General features: G+C 44.0%; 1 protein-coding gene across 5 annotated transcripts in view; it reads left to right on the top strand.

Moving 5' to 3' along the window:
* Window positions 1-16,500, top strand: part of Pknox2 (PBX/knotted 1 homeobox 2) — a 259,037-nt gene that overhangs the window by 57,931 nt on the left and 184,606 nt on the right. For all 5 annotated transcript variants that reach the window (XM_021173027.2, XM_029481800.1, XM_029481797.1 and 2 more), the window contains exon 2: window positions 7,555-7,624. The gene's annotated coding sequence lies outside the window, so the exon portion shown is untranslated. The remainder of the gene's footprint in view (window positions 1-7,554; window positions 7,625-16,500) is intronic.

Below are 16,500 nucleotides of genomic sequence, written 5' to 3'. Positions count from 1 at the left end.
TCTGTGTCTTGCTTTCCAGCCCACCACACCTGACGGCCCTCACACTAGCTGTCCTGAGTCACCTGGGGAAGGGAGGGAAGGTGTTACAGCGGTGGTGCATGTCAGTAATGAGCCTAGCACTGAATGTTTCTGGTCTGCTACTTTCCCTGGAGGGTCATGTGAGCCAGAGTGGTATGTGGCCTGCTTTGCAAGTGATTAACATGGTGTAAGCAATCTGCATAGAGAGAAAAAAACCCTCCGTTGGTATTCCATTATTCTATTAGAGTTTCAGAGCTGGGATTAAGTGGACATGATTTCTTCCTATGGGCCATTAATTTTGTTTTATTGCTGGTCTGATGGCCATTACCCTTTTTTGCCAATGCATTCCCCCATTAGGTTTGTACAATTAACAAAATATGTGCTGTTAGGGCTTTGATAGGAAGAGTGGGATGGAAATAAAGGGAGGGGTGCAGCTGCCACAGAGGAGGTGGGGGGGTGGGGCAGGAGAGGCAAGAGCAAGGGGTGGAGCCTCAGGAATGGGGTGGGCTGGGAGTAAGTCTCTTGAGCACTAGCCTCAGGCCATCGGCATTCCTGGAAAGCAGCAGAAAGCTCTTGCTTGAAAATGAAGGAAGCAGAGGGTGGAGCACTCAGTGGGTCCCGCGTTGGCACTCCAAGCCGTCCTTCTTCAGCTTCTAGTTGGGTCCGGCACAGAGGAGAACATACTGGCTACTCCGCCTGCCCCACTTTGTCTTCTTAAATCAGAAACTCCTCCACAGGCAGCAGCAGTTACTCCAGATACCTGGCTCTGTAACAAAAAGAGACCTCCAGGGGTACCTTCTTTCTTTCTAGGCAACACACAGCAGGACCTGTGCCCATTTTAGGGGTGACTGATCCCTAATGCCATTTAGTGGACATTCAGGATTGAAGTGGCTAAGTCATCCTATTCTTTTTACCTGAAATGTGAGAAATCCACATTTTAAAAACGTGGAATTTCCCAAATGTTTCAGTGTTGCCAGAATTCAGAAAAAATAATAGATACCGAATCTTGGAATATTTTTTTTTTTTTTTTTTTTTTTTTTTTTTAAGATTTATTTATTATATGTAAGTACACTGTAGCTGTCTTCAGACACTCCAGAAGAGGGCGCCAGATCTNGTTACGGATGGTTGTGAGCCACCATGTGGTTGCTGGGATTTGAACTCTGGACCTTCGGAAGAGCAGTCGGGTGCTCTTACCCACTGAGCCATCTCACCAGCCCGGAATATTTTTAAAGAGGGGTGAATGTGATCTCATTTGTGTTCCAAAAGGATCTCTAGGAGTAGGAAGGAGGTGGGTGGATGGGCAAGATCAGGGTGAGTCTGGAACCAGGAGGCCAACTGGACAAGTAAGACATGGTATGAACAGAGGGACTACCCTGACTGATGGAGGTAGCAGACTTTCAGTGTTGTCTTTGCACTGCAGAAGACATCTCTAGGGTCAGGGCAATGTATCCTGAGAGTCGGCCTTCTACTGGTTCAACTCTGCAAAGGTCAGACTGGTCTGTGAGCCACATGGCTCAGTATGTGTGAACCTGCCTTCTGGGCTCAGAGAGCAAATCATAGACTTCCACCCACTGTTCAGAGAGTCAGAGCATCTCTTCTATTTACATTAGTGATTAGGGTTAGGCTACCAAAGCTAAGATTCTATATAGGGCTTCAGAGTCATACCTACACTGAAATTACAGGCTCAAGATTAGATGTTCGGAATGTGACCCAGGAACCACATGCAGATCCTTTGCAACCAGCTGCTTGTGGAAGTAGAATCTATATCTGCTAGGCTTACAGGAAAGTCATCAATGTCCTCAATGCCAATGAGCAAGAATTTCTAGCCCTGTTTATTTAGTGAGAAGTAATGATAATGTTTGACCACTCAGCTATATAGAACCTGCTGGTCAGGAGCTACAGTGCTTCAATGGCAATCTCATAGGGCAAATATAAACAATTGCAAATTATTATCCAGACAGGTGGAACAGCGTAGGGACTCTACAACAGTGGTACACGGGATGTGCCATCTATAGTCACTGAAGTAAATAGATATCCTTCACGAACGCCTTGTCCAACTCAGGATATCACTCAGTTGCTTCCCTTTTGGGAGGTTTGCTCATATGCTAAAGGAGTTTTTCAGAGAAGATGATCATCCAGGGAAACAGTTGACACCGGAGAAGGGTGTCTCACAGATCTGATCTCAAAGGTATGGCTTGGGCAAGAACAGAAAAGTTTTGGACAGTCAGATGGATACAGACAGCCCAGTCTTCGCCATGCACCTGCCTTTTTCCCACTCAGTTGCTTACAGTCTCTTTTAGGCACTGAATAACATCAATAATCCGATTAAGTTATTAATATAGTTCAAGTTGTTCAGTAAGTGTGATGCATTATCTCAGTTGTTGTTTCCAGTGTCTTCTTCCTCTTAGAGAGGTGAAAATTGAGATGGAGAGAGAGACTATGATCAAAAGATTAATGGGTCCCAGCTAGAAACCAACGTATCTGAACCCCAAGTCTTTGCTCTTAGTCACAATTACATTATGAGACCCTTTAGGAAGAGATTAAGCACTTTCCCTGGAAACTAATCAGGACCATATCAGATGTTGGGGAACTTTGTTTTAAGGATTGCCTAGCCTAACTTTGTCATTTTCTAGTAAGAAAATTGAGGCATAAAGTCGTTAATGGTTCTTCTCCAAGATGAAATGATAAGATAATTACAGAGTCAGAGCATGAATCCACACATCTGGCTGGTACCCCTTGACATAGCACTGTCTGTATTGGACCGTGGTTGTTTACAACAACATCATTTCCCCCATCCTTCTAACTTACCTGGGTGTGCCTCACAGCTGGCTGCACAGCTGTCTAAGGATGCAAAGTCAAGTTCTGGAAGTCCTCCCGGGGAAGCTTTCTTCTATCTTTTCTCATTTCTTTTCCAAACAAACCCGACCATCCAATCACTCCCTTTATTTACCATTTTGCATATTCCTTCATGTCTATAAATGTGAGTGGTCAATTTCATTTATGATTCCATATCACATTCAGAGTGAAGAAGATAGCCTGAAATCCTAATTCTTGTCATATTGCTGCATGGCTCCATGCCTTTGATGTAGGGTTTCCCTACTGAGATCACATAGTGGTGTCTTTTGGAAGGCTCCAACATATCAATCCCATGGATGTATGCATGATGCGTCTTTGTTGATTTGTAGTAAAAAACAAAAGATAAGAACAACATGGAGAAGTTGCACGTGCATAAGTGTGTATGTATGTGTGTGAGAGAGGGAGGAGGGAAGAAGGGAGGGAGGACAGAGAGACGGGGAGGGGAGAGAGAGAGAGAGAGAGAGAGAGAGAATGCCCTCATCACTAACCCAGATATCTCCAATTGATAGCCAGTTGTAAATAAAAATTTAGTCTTCTCCAAGAGGGTCTCACTGGGGAAACAAACTACTCTTAAGGGTAGACTACATGTTCAGCAGTAAATGGCCAGCAGAAAATGAAGTCAATGGCACCTTTGAATGTTTTGTCTCATAATGTTATGTCAAGAATTTTACTTCTTTTCTTTCCTTTATGTTTAAAAATTATCTTATTTTTATTTTATTTACATATATATTTACATTTTTTTTCTTCCTTCTTTTTACTCCATGGGTCTTCTGTGTGTGCATGCATGTGTGCATGCGCATGTGCACACACCCCCATACACACATCTATCTCTATCTCTATCTCTCTATATCTATCTAATCTGTGTGTGTTAGTTTTGTTTTATTTAATTATATTACATTTTATTATTATTCCTTAAAAACATGTTTATTTTCTTTTTCTTTTTTAATATATTAAATCCCCTGGCTGTTTTGAGAGGCTTGATAGAGGAACTGGGAATAGAACTCCTGTCCTCTAGAAAAACAGAAAGTGTTCTTCACCACTGAACCACCTCTTCAGCTCCTTTCCTGTTTGTTTTCTAATGAAAGACAGAAGGGGTGGACCTGAATAGGAGGGAAGGGGAGGAGGAGCTGGGAGGAGAAGAGGGAGGAGAAAACCATAATCAGGATATAGTATGTGATTTTCAATAGGAGCAGAGGTAGGGGGAAGAAATAAGTAGAGTTAAGAGGAAAGAAGGAAAGAAAGAAAGTTAGAGAGAGAAAGAAACAGAGAGCCAGATGAGAAATAGACAGCTGGAGACAGAAACAGAGATGACAGATGGAAATGAGGGGGAAAAGAGAGTGACTTGAAGCATTTGTGTCAATTCTTGGAGAATGTAACACAATGTGCTTTGATCATGTCCGCCCCTCAACCTGTCACATCTGTCTCTTTACCTCCACCTCCCCACTGCTTCTCTACTTCCCCCACAGAGTTTAGTTTGTGTTGCCCTTCTTCTCTTGGGAGCAAGGCATGCCCTGGAGTGTGGTCAGTCTCCGGGGTCACACCACTACACAAAGGTGACTCTTCTTCCCCCAGAAGCTATCAAATGCCAACAGTTCCTCAGCTAGGAATGGGGTTTCATGCCTATCTTCCTCTCTCCATGCTTAGATTTTGTTTGGCTGAAGCTTGTCTCAGGTCTTGTCTACACTGTCACAATTCCCGTGAGTTCAAATGTGCAACTGCCCGGTTTGAGAGGATATGATTTTGATGATATTTTAATCATCAATTCAATGAGTGACCCTTAGTTGTAAGACATTTGCTCTCCTTTTGTAGGTTGGATTGTGCTATAAGATGATGCTGAAAGATGGCTTGATTAATATTTTATCAAAATAAGAATTATCAGAGCTTTTATGACCTGAGTTCAGATCCCATCACTTACATAACTCCCCAGCTGCTGTGATCTTGCATGAGCCTGTAATCACAGTGTTGGGGAGCCGGGGTTGCTAGGGGGTGTGGAGAAAGGGGATGCTAAGGCTTGCTGACTACCAGCCTAGTCAAAAGACACAAGCTCCAGGTTCAGTGGGAAACTCTGATTCAAAGGAATAAGGTTCAGAGTAATAGAGGAAGGTACCTAAAGTTCTCCTCTGGCTTCTGCATTTGTGAATAACTGCATACACACACACACACACTACCCATACACATACAGTAAGTAGAAATGTCATTTTAAACATACTGTCTGTCTTACTCTGTCTCTATCTCACTCTGTCTCTGTCTCTCTCACTCACTCTGTCTCTCTGTCTCTGTCTGTCTGTCTCTGTCTCTGTCTCTGTCTCTCTGTCTCTGTCTCTCTCTCTCTCTCTCTCTCTCACACACACACACACACACAAATATGTGTGTGTTCTTTTTTATTTTGCTGATGGCTGAAGGCCAAATCTGGGACACCATTCCTTGGCACAGCTTTCCATCTAGTGCAGGAAGCTCCTTCAGGACTATGAGTCACTATTTGGATTGAAGCCTTATTCACTCTGAGTGTTTCTCATTATTAGAGAATCCCTTGTAATGCGAAGACTAGCTTCCCCTAGAATCTTTGATTAGTCTTGAGCTTGCCTTCTAGAATAATGTAGTCTCTCTTTTGTGGTTTCTTTATGTATTTGGATGTCTATTCTGAGGACAGTGGGCCAGGCGGCTTTAGGCAATGGTGTCCTAACTCTGTCACCAGTGGGTACTAAGAAGGACATAAGGCAGATATAGGTCTGATTTCTTCTTCTGTGTCTTCTTCCTACTGAGAAGAATGCAATAATACCTGGTACTCAGTGAGTGCTTGCTTTGTATGGGACACTATTCTAACATGCCTTGGGTGTATGGCACCCCACAATCCTCCCACCAACTCTCAGAACTGGAGATTTAATTAGTCCTAGTTTAAAGATGAAAAACTAAGGCACAAAGGGGTTTGGGAACTTACCCATAGTCAAGTTTGGATTGAACCATGAACACCACGATACCAGAGCCCTCCCTTGTGTTTATTAGACTTTTTCTCCCCTCTCTTTTACTCATTGATGTCAAAGTTCTTAAAATATGAGGGCATTACAGCATACAGAACTAATATGACCTGGTAAGTCCAGGGACATCATCAGTGCCTCAGCCAAGACACTGTATGGCTATTAAGATCACATTTAACAAGTTTGGCAGCATCCAGAACTTATCCCGAGATTGCACTGAACTCAGATGACCCACGGTTTTTCTGTTGTTGTTTTTCAAGCTAGTTCAATCCATTCTGGTTCTGCAATTGATTTTTTTTTTTTTAGTATAAGAGCTAGGTTTTGTGTATATATACTTGTCAAATCATTTTCTACAGTTACTTCAAGAAAATGGATTTGCATGTGGACATAAAGTATAATTTGATAGTCTCAAGTAATGAGATTGTGGACAAATTTCCTTGTGACTTTCAAAATTATTTAATTTGTGGTTGTCATGATGTTGGTGTGTAAGAAATAAAAGCTGGTGATGGAAAAATGAACATTCCAGTTTAGGCCATCTTTATTATTATTATTATCTTGTTCAGTGCTTTATAGCAATCTGGATGCTGATCCTCGAGCACAGCAGCTTCCCTTCTTGACTTAGTATCATGTGCAAATGAAAAGACAGAGATATCCTCTAAGTTGTTGGTGTCTCAAGTGGACAGACCCAAAGGGCAGGGAGAGAGCACATTGCCTCATCAAATACACTCTAGAGCAGTGTTTCTCAACCTCTCTAATCCTGTGACATTTTAATATAAAATAGTAAAATATAAATATTTAATAAAGTATTATAAATTATAAAATTATGAATAATAAGTTATTTTAACATTTGAATAAAATATAGATTTACTAAAACAGTAAAATATAAAAATCCTTGTGTTGTGGTGACCCTGAAAGATAAAGTTATTTTTAAGTAAGGTGGTGGCAACATTTTAAACACAGGACCTATTCCTGGGTATTCAATGCATCTAGATCATGGAGTAGACGCCTGATAATTGTATGCCTCTATTTTTTTTAAAGTCTTACCCCAAAAAGAAAAGAAAAACATGCCTTTTATTTTTCTAAATTGTCTTTATCGTTCTTTTTCATGCACAGTTTTCTTTCTACCCCCTCTGGACTTTTCACCTTAAGTTCCTCCTGTTTAGGAAAGGGGAAATGATATGATTATATTATAATCTCAAAACTTTTAAAAATGAAAAAAAAAAAGTTCTTCCTGTCGCAAGACTTTTATCTTCTTACCACGAACAATGGAGTCAGTTTTGTTTGCTTGTGTTGTGCAGACTTCCTTGCCCACACTTTCATAGGGCTCTCAGCTCTGTTCCTCTGTACAGGGTCTTTCACCCGGTGGAAAGTTCCAGTCAGTGGCTGTTCCTTTGGACAGGTTGGGGCACTCAATCACCAAGAAGTTTGTTTGGTTTTTTCCTCCTGGCATTTTTGTAGGGAAGGGGTTGAAGAATCAGAAGAAATGAGGTGTGGTGGAGGGGAGCGTGGTCCTGTCTGCCCTGACTCACTTGTAGAAGACAGTACTCACTGTCTACCTGAAATCTTCTCTAGGAAGCTTTTCCCCTGCTGGCCCCAGCTTTGCTGTTTAAGTAGTTTCATCCCTGGCTCTACCCCATGCCCACCCTGCTTCTCAACCTCAGAATTTTACTCAGTCTATAAAGATGTTTCCTTTTTTTTTTGGCAGGTGAACCTGGAAGAAGACTTTAAGGGGTTCTGGTTCTCCATGCTGCTCACTAGAAAAGAAGCCCTGAACTGTAAGTAACTTTGTTTGGCATTTCCATGCTGACCCCATACGGTTATGGGTTCAGGACCAGCCCCAAGCCTGATCTCTAACTGCTACCCATCGCAGAAGAGACACACTGAACAGTGAACTAGTGAGAATGTAAAATACGGTGGGACTGTAATTAGATTATGTCTGAATGTGACGATGATGAAGCTCTGTAATATGACACGCTACTTAATTAGACTGTACTGGTTGGACATAAAGGTGGATTTGATATGTTAGATGTGTTGTGAGTGCCAGGGAAGGGAGTGTTTGGTTTGTAAGGCCAACCTGATCCTTGGCCACTTCAGTCGGTGGTTTGAGCAGGGGTGCAGGGAAAGAAAGAGTGGATGACTTCGGGCCCCAATCTGGGCCATGTTCATAGCCGGTACTTTCTTTTGTATTTGGTTATTTCTGTGGATGTGCGAAAGGAGGGAAAGGAAATACTGCTGATCCATTCCTTCAGCGCTGTAATGGTTCCAAATCATTTGAGGCTGACAGGTTCAGTGTTGGCGCTCCCCCCTCCCAATACCTGGCATCAGTTTGCCCACCTGTAGGACCTGGCCAAAGTTCAGGCTTCTCTGCATAGTACTTCTTGGTAACTCCAGCTCAATGTGACCTCTCTCTTCTGGTATTCTGCGGAACCGCCTCTCTGCCCGCATCTCTGGCTTGTGCTTCCTCCAGCAGGGCATGAGGTCCAGCGGCGCAGGTCTGGGACTCACCTTCTACCTAGTTGATAAATGTTAGCAAGCATGTGACCGGGTTACCCAGGGCCAGCATAAAGACTTCTCTTTTTTTGCCTCAGAGGCTGAGGCTTGAGGAACTACTGCTGCGACTTTGATAGTACATTGGCTTTCAACCAGTTCATGGAATTATAAATGATTAACCGTTATCAGTGCACATCTTCACCTCTGTGTAAAAATAGATTGACTGTAATGAGTGTTTGAATAAATCATAAGAATGGCCGCCTTGCGATCGGCTAACATCCTGCCTATGGCTGCCCGGTGAGTGAGCAGGGCGCCGGTCCTCTGCCTAATGGCCTGCAATTCAGTGCTGGTTGCCTGAGTGAGTGATTGACGGGCCTCAGCTCCCAGGGCACCTCCTCTCAAGCCCTGGCTCTAGAGTGGAAGAATCCCCAGGCTGAAGGTATGGGGAAGGGTGCTTTTGTCCATCCTGTTCCAGGAAAGCCTAGAACGGAGGATAAGGGTGTGGGCGCGAGTGTGGGTCAGAGCAACTGGATAATGACCTCTGCGAGAATCAATGTCTTCTCATAGCGGAGGTTACTGGGACCTCATAAGTCAAGACATGTTTAAGGAACAAGCTGAGCGTGAACTTCGATGAGAGCTGAGAGAGGGAGAGAAATTGGTCTGAATCTTCCTTCACCATTGTGTAAGGAAATCTGGCATTCTGAGCACGGCTCAAGTAAACTCCCTCATAGGGACACTCTTGGACCTCCAGTGAGAACCCAAGGGCAGACCCAGGGCTCTCGGTTGGGCAGGTGTCAAAGGTTTTTCAGGTAGTAGTTGCCAAAGCCACCTCAGGTGTGAGGATTGTGCTCTTTGAAGAGGGAGGCAGAAGATGAGAGGCCCAGAGTGACAGGGACAAGATCAACAGGAAAGAGACAGAAAGTCTGAAGCTTCAGAGGGAATTCAGGGGAATCCAATGATTGATGCTGAGTTTTCTGGAAACAATACACAGTCGTGTTTCATTTTAGTGGTGTCTTATTAGGCTGTGTAACAAACTGACCTCCAACACACAGAAGATGAGTGCTAATTCTGCCCATAGACTGTGTGAGTCAGGAATTTATGGTGAAGGCAGCCTGTCTCTGTCAACCGGGTATGGGATTTCAGTTAAGGCAACTCAGAGCTGAATGGTGGAATCACCCAAGGCTTATTCACTCAAAATTCTGAGCCTTGATTCTAGCTCTTGACTGAGACCTGTCGGTCAGAACTTCATGGCATTTCCATGTGGTCTGGGCTTCCTTACAATATGGCTGCCAAATTCTAAGGGGAAGCAGCCTGAGGGAGAGCAAAAGTCATGGGGAACCTTTATTGCCTTTCATGACTTGCTCCATAAAGTCAAGTAGCACCAACAAACTTCCTCCTGTCCATCAGAGCAGGTACAAAGGTCTACAATCCTCACTGCCTCTCAACAGTATCAGCATCCGCCTAAAAGAAGAGCCAAGGGTGATGGCAGGGTGGTGGTGCTGGTGGTGTGTGTGTGTGTGTAAATGTCTTTAGGCATCCCTTTGTATTTACAGGGAATGGTTCTGGACCCTTTGCAGAGCCCCAAATCTGAAGATGCAGATACTGGCAGGCATAATACGTACAAATAGCCTATGCACGTCCTCCCACATACTTGAAATCATCTTTAGATTATTTACAAGACTGAACACAATGTAAATGCTGCGTGAATAGTTGCCAATACTATGTTGCTTATGAAATAACAGGAATCAAAACAATGCTTGTACTTCCTTCTTCCTTACAGATACTTTATTTATCAAATATTTCCTATCTTTGATTAACTGGATTTGCAATATAACCTATAGATATGGAAGCCATTGTATGCTGTTGTTCTCATCTTTGAAGACCGCAACCTACTGGAGCCGCTACTGGCCTGGTACAATTGACCTTACCTATTTCCTCAGAACAATTGAAATTGACCCTTCCTGGGGGAAAGATGTGTTCTGTACAGTCTGAGAATGATCTATGATTGCTGTACTTTCAGTTTTGAATGAAAGAGTTTATTAAGTAGATAACAAACAAAAGATAAAAGAATAAATAGTGAGTAGCCATAGAAGCAGCAGACGGCAAAAATATTATCAAAACAGGTGGTAGAGGTAATCAGAATATCCCAACTGAGAGCACAAACAAAAGGTGATATCATCAAGTTAGGGCTTATAAACATCTGGTAGAAACTGGACAAGTCCCATTGAGGCAGCCAGCTGGAGCTCACAGCTGAGAGAGCCCTGTACAGAGCAGAGTCCTCTCGAGTGAGACTTTAAATAAAAGAACAAATAACAGCAGGAAAATGGCATCATCAAATCAGTTACACTTACAGTCATCCAGAAGAAACCAGCCTGGGAAGTTGAGGCAGCCCCCAGTTGCAGTTTCCATCTATGGGTTAACTTCTTGAAGCTAAATTTCTGGCCTCCTGTTCCCACCGGAGGCATCTTTTACATTATGGGATAAGCAGTAGTAACCTTGGTTGGAAATGGTTTATCTTCGGGCTCTTCTGTTTTTAACACCCTTAGCTACTTACTGGTTGTTGGTTTGTTTGTTTGTTTGTTTGTTTGTTTGTTTTTTCCTTTCTGTCTCAGAAGCTCAAGGTCAGCCTGCCTTAGGACTTATGTTTAGGAGACATAAGCATGCCTGGATTTGAAGTGGGCTGAGGGGAACCTTGCTTCCAAGTCAGCATCTTAGGGTGCTTAAACAAGACCTGATGATTTACCAACATAACATGCATTACACCCTGAAAAGAAACCTTAGCCTGTAAACCTTTCAAAGCCAAACTCAGCCCCTTCCCAGGAAGGGTGTGGTAGTACTAGCAGGCTCTGTGCTGGGAGAAACTGTAATGTCATGGCCCATACCAGGGAGAGTAAACCCAGTATATAATTTATAACCCGTAGCTTGGAATCTTAGATTTAGAGTCTAGACCTGTAAACAAGGACTCTGTAAGCCTGGACCCCCTGCTCATGCCAAGGCTTCCCACATCTCCAATGTCATGGCTGCCAAGGTTGGGGTAGGTTCCAGGTAAATCTTAGAGCTTAGGAGAATCCGAGGGACTTGATGGGGTTGAAGAATTCTGCAAATCAACCTCTCCCTGGTCTCTTCAACTCCTCTGCTAGTCTCTTTTTCCTCTATCACTCATTCTGGTCTGGGAGCCTCACTCTTTTTTATTTATTTATTTATTTATTTAATTTCATTATTATTATTTTGGGGGTAGGTTCAAGACAGGGTTTCTCTGTAGAGCGCTGGCTGTCCTGGACCTCACTCTGTAGACCAGGCTGGCCTCGAACTCAGAAATCCGCCTGCCTCTGCCTCCCAAGTGCTGGGATTAAAGGCGAGCCTCACTCTTAAGAGGACTACTCACTTCTCCTTTCCCATGCCTGATAAAGGTGCTGCTAAATTTTGAAGAGAATCTGGATGCTCTGCTTCTTAACTGTAACTTAAGAGATAAAAATGAATCCCAAGTCACCAAAGAGTTGAAACAGAGCTAGTCCATCTGACAAAGGCTGGCCCTTAGGAATGGCTGGTACCAGGGGCCAGGCAGAGAAGAGGGGTACTCGGTGAAAAGGCTTTCTTCCTTGTGAAGTCAAATTTAATATTAGTAAGCAACATTTGCTGAGTGTTTACTGGGCACTATGCTAAGCCCTTGGGATCCATTTTCTCACTTCACCCTGTTATGGGATTCTGTTATTAGCTCTGTATGTACAAAGAAAAGAAGACCCAGAGGACAAGGGAAGTACCACAGGAAGGAAGTCTATGGAACAGTTGAAATTCAACTATCATCAAGACTTGAACTGCTTCATTATTTGGTCAATGCATATTGTACGCATGTATAGATAATCACTGAATCCCCTTTATTGTGCATAATTATTATGTTAATAAAATCTAATTAATTTAAAAGAATCTAATTTAATAATAAAATCTAATTTAAAAGAAAGAGTTCAGGGCCAACCTGGTCTACAGAACAAGTTCCAAGATCGCCAGGGATACTCAGAGAAACCCTGTCTCAGAACCTCCCCTCTCCTCTCCAAAAGAAAGAGTCTCAGTTTATTCTCCTCAAACAAGAAAATGTCTGATATCATCATCCCCAGCGTTGCCTTTAGCACTCAGATTCTGGGACTCGCTTAGGCAGAGTTAAAGTGGGCCTACTTATGAAGATGGTTTGACATAAAAGTATGGGATAATTTCCTCTGTTTTTATTCTCTCATGGAATTTAGGTCAGGAAACTTGTTAAATTTGAGCAGCTAAAGGTATCACATTGTATTCACTTCCTAGGACTACTGTGGGGCAAACCAATTGTGAATACTCATTCCTGGCACATGGTGCTCAATGGTGATTTTGCCATTCATTTGTCCAGTGAATTAAAAAAAAAAATTAGAAAGACTAGAAAGAAAGAAGCTACGGAGAAAGATCATTCCTTTCTGTTGCTTCGGTGAGATTGTCAAGAATCTTGCCTTTAACTGTACTTGCCATAAAGTTCACTCATAAACTATTGATATTTTAATAATACACATTAGCATCTTGCCCTTTGACAAATGAATATTGAATGAGCAATAAAGAGGCAAAAGAGTATCCAGGTACACTGCTTCGGAGAAGTCAGAGTGCTGGGTGGTTGTCCACGGGAGTACTGCACTTCCAGACCTTGGGACTCACCCCTCTCTCCAAGGACTCTCAGAGTGGCCTCTTCAGGGAACTCAGACTCCATCCACAACAGCCAAGTCAGAGCCAGGTTTTTGCACTCCCTCTTTCTCTTCCCCTCAGCTGGAGAAAAGGAAAGGTTAACACAGAGCTGATAGGAATTGATTTTAATCCTCTGTGAAGTACCTGGCTCCGGCCTCGCTTTGGTTTTACTTAAAGGTGCAGTTTCACCTTCTTATGTTTTTTGTTCTCTGAAATCACAAGTCTGCAGCAAACTGGGCACAGTAGTACTTTAGTCTCAATCACTGAGGCAGCAGCAGGCAGAGCTTTGTGTTTCTGAGGTCAGTCTGGCCTACATAGCTAGTTCCAGGCCAGGGATGATAACATACAGAGACCTTCTCCTCCAAATTAAAAGAATATATTATTAATAATATTAATACTACTACTACTACTGCTGCTGCTGCTAATAAAGAAATCTCAGACATACCTACTACTACTACTAAGAAATATCAGCCAAGATATGTGTGTGTGTGTGTGTGTGTAGAGGGATGTTATGGGTAGTGCGCTGATCAAGCTTGTAAGAGAGAGTTCCCTGCCTGGTCCTTTCAGCATCTGTCTCCAGCCCTACTGTCTTGGTCTCCCATGTCTTATGGCCTTCTGTGGACTGGAATGTACAGGGAGCAGAGATGGGCTTTGCCTAGGTCCAGCTTAATTGGTGTGATTTAATGGCGTTTTGGCAGATTCAGATTTATATGGCTTTCTGAGCTGCAAATCTGCTTTCTAAATGTAGAATTTTTTGTGGAGTGGTAAAAAATAATGGCTGTTCTGTGATTCCTGCCTCCCAAGCTAGGAGATTGCAATTTACATTATGCAAATAGACATTATGCAATCAAGGCACTTTAGCGGGAATCTGGCAGCAGAGAGGCCGCTGATGAGATGCCGAGGTCTGCAGCCCTAACCGGAGGGGCCCTGGGAAGAGCAGAGATGAAGTGGAGAGGAGATGGGCTAGGCAGGCAGGGGAGGAGGCCTGCCTCTGTTCCCCTCTGGTCCACGGAGGCAGAGTGGAGCCTGCCCGGAGATGAACGCAACTCGAGAGCTGCCAAAGCGACTCTCTCAATTAATGGCTTTGTTTAATCATACCCCCTGTCCAGAAGAGTATTGTCTTACGGATAATTTCGTTTGCCTAACGAGATTTTGCTAATTAAATCTCCTTTCAGTTGGTGTGACTATGCCTGCAGGAGAGGGGGCTATTTGGAGTCTTCTCCATAAACCTTTTTGGAGAGGGGTTTAGGAAAGAGAGTTGGGGGAGGGGAAGGAAAAGACAAGAAGGGAAGGAGACCCTGTCCTGCTGGGAGCAGCTTTGAACAGGGTTTGGAAACTCCCGCCCTACTCTTACCCACAGAAATGCAGTCGCTCACAAATCCGGGCACCCGGCAAAACTGCTCTTCTCTTCTCCACTTCATCTGACATCTTCACTAATACAATAGCCACTCTCAACGTCTTCCCAGATCCTCAGGGAGAACTTTGAACCTCGGAAGGAGGTTTCCAAGGACTTCCAAGTGCTCTTCCCTGCAGGTGCTAGACTTGGCTGGTTGTGGAACCTCTCCTGTGGCCTTCGGTTAGTCAGCCAGTCTGTCTCTTCAAAAAGAAAAACGCGCTCCTAAATTGGCCACTTCTCAAGGGATAATTAATTATATGAATCGAAGAGGAGACCTCCTTGTCAGACTCATTTATCATCAGAGCTGGTCAAGGAGAGACTCTATGTAGTGGAGGCCAGCACTGTGCCCCCATAGCTGGAGCACAATTAGTACTGTGTATAGAGCAGCCTCCCGTATCTGTTCCTTGGTTTTCCCAGTTTCAGCTCTCTGCTGTTGACCACTAGCCAAAAATTATTACCCAGAAATTTTCCATAAGTTTTGAATGATTTTTCTATTGTAATATGTGGTAATAATCTGTAATAAAATCATTATTCTTTTTTATTTAGCTATTTGGGTTTTTTGTGTTTGTTTGTTTTGTTTTGTTTTTTGTTGTTGTTTTCCAGACAGGGTTTCTCTGTGTAGACCTGGCTGTCCTGGAACTCACTCTGTAGTCCAGGCTGGCCTCGAACTCAGAAATCTGCCTGCCTCTGCTTCCCAAGTGCTGGGATTAAAGGCGTGTGCCACCACAGTCCGGCTTAGCTATTGTTAATCTCTTGCTTGATTTATGAATTACACACTAGAACACACACACATATGAGAGAGAGTGAGAGTATTTAGCACCTTCCATGGCTTCAGATAGCTACTGAGAGGCTTGGGGTCTCTTTCCTGTGGATAAGGCAGGGCTACTGTTTGTGATCATGTGACTCCTGTGCTGCACCACTTCTAGGCTTTACACAGATAACTGCCTGAGAGCCAGCTGCTTTGGCCTGGGTGACCATGGTCTGCTTTTCCAGCTTCTTCTCCCACCTTCTCCCCACCACGCTACCATCTACCTCAGGGGTGGCATATTCCTGCCACAAGGTCCCAGGTAGCAGACCCATGCAGGTCCCCTCAGTGCTCTGTGCTTCTGCCTGGCTGCTTTGTCACTTGCTGCTTCTCTGTGTAGAATTTCTTTATCCAACGCTTCTTCTGCTCCTGCTGTAGCAGTTCCTCTGTGGCTGCCTCCTCTGGGTCTTGCTTGCTTCCACCCCTCTGCTCTGTCTGCTCTCCTGTCTTTCCCTGTAGGTAACCGCAGGCCCTCGTACACATTACTCACATTAAGCACTAAATCTCATGCTTCCTTAACCCTAGCTTCTACAGCCATGCCTGGCTGGAACAGCAAGGTGAGTTGATTGAGAGGAGAGATGTGATGGATGAGTAAACCCCAGCAGCAGGAAAGGGATGATGGCGGTCCCCTGTCCCTCAGCACCTGTATGTCGCAGGTCAAAATGGTGCTTTCTTCTGTGTCCTCTTCTAAGCACTGGCCCTTGTGCTGGAGGTGCCAATGCCCCATCTCACACATGTTCACATGAGCCCTATAATGTGTGAATTACTTCAGCTGGGCAACCTGCAGCTCCTCTGTCCTCATAAAGGGGCAGGTGCATGGGGACGTCAGCAGGAGCTACCTGTGAAGACTCCTGTGCTTTCTCCCCTCCTCACCTCTTCACTCCAGCTGCCCATCACCCACTCACTCAGCCACCCTACCTAACCGGTTGCACACCGCCTCGGAAGTGTGAACTCTGCTATTCCTGAGAACACTAGAGCTCAGACATGTGTCAACCACTCACTATGCCTATGGGCTCTGTCTATGTGTGCTGGTGCTTCTGGGAGCACAGGACCCAAGGTGTATTCTTGTCTGCTGCTTTGGACTGTTTTGGACTATTGCCCAACCAGGAGTTGTGCTATTGGGAGTAAAAGTCTGTTCTGTGTTAGGTAGGGTTAGCCTGGGGAAACTGGCTCAGATTTTCATGTGTGATAAATGTGAATGAATGGAATTCCAGTGTGTGTGTGTGTGTGTGTGTGTGTGTGTGTGTGTGTGTGTGTGT

The sequence above is a fragment of the Mus caroli genome, chromosome 9 (assembly GCF_900094665.2).
Source record: "Mus caroli chromosome 9, CAROLI_EIJ_v1.1, whole genome shotgun sequence".
NCBI lineage: Eukaryota > Metazoa > Chordata > Mammalia > Rodentia > Muridae > Mus > Mus caroli.
The sequence above is the reverse complement of the archived record's forward strand: the minus strand, read 5'-3'. Positions and strand labels throughout refer to the sequence as shown.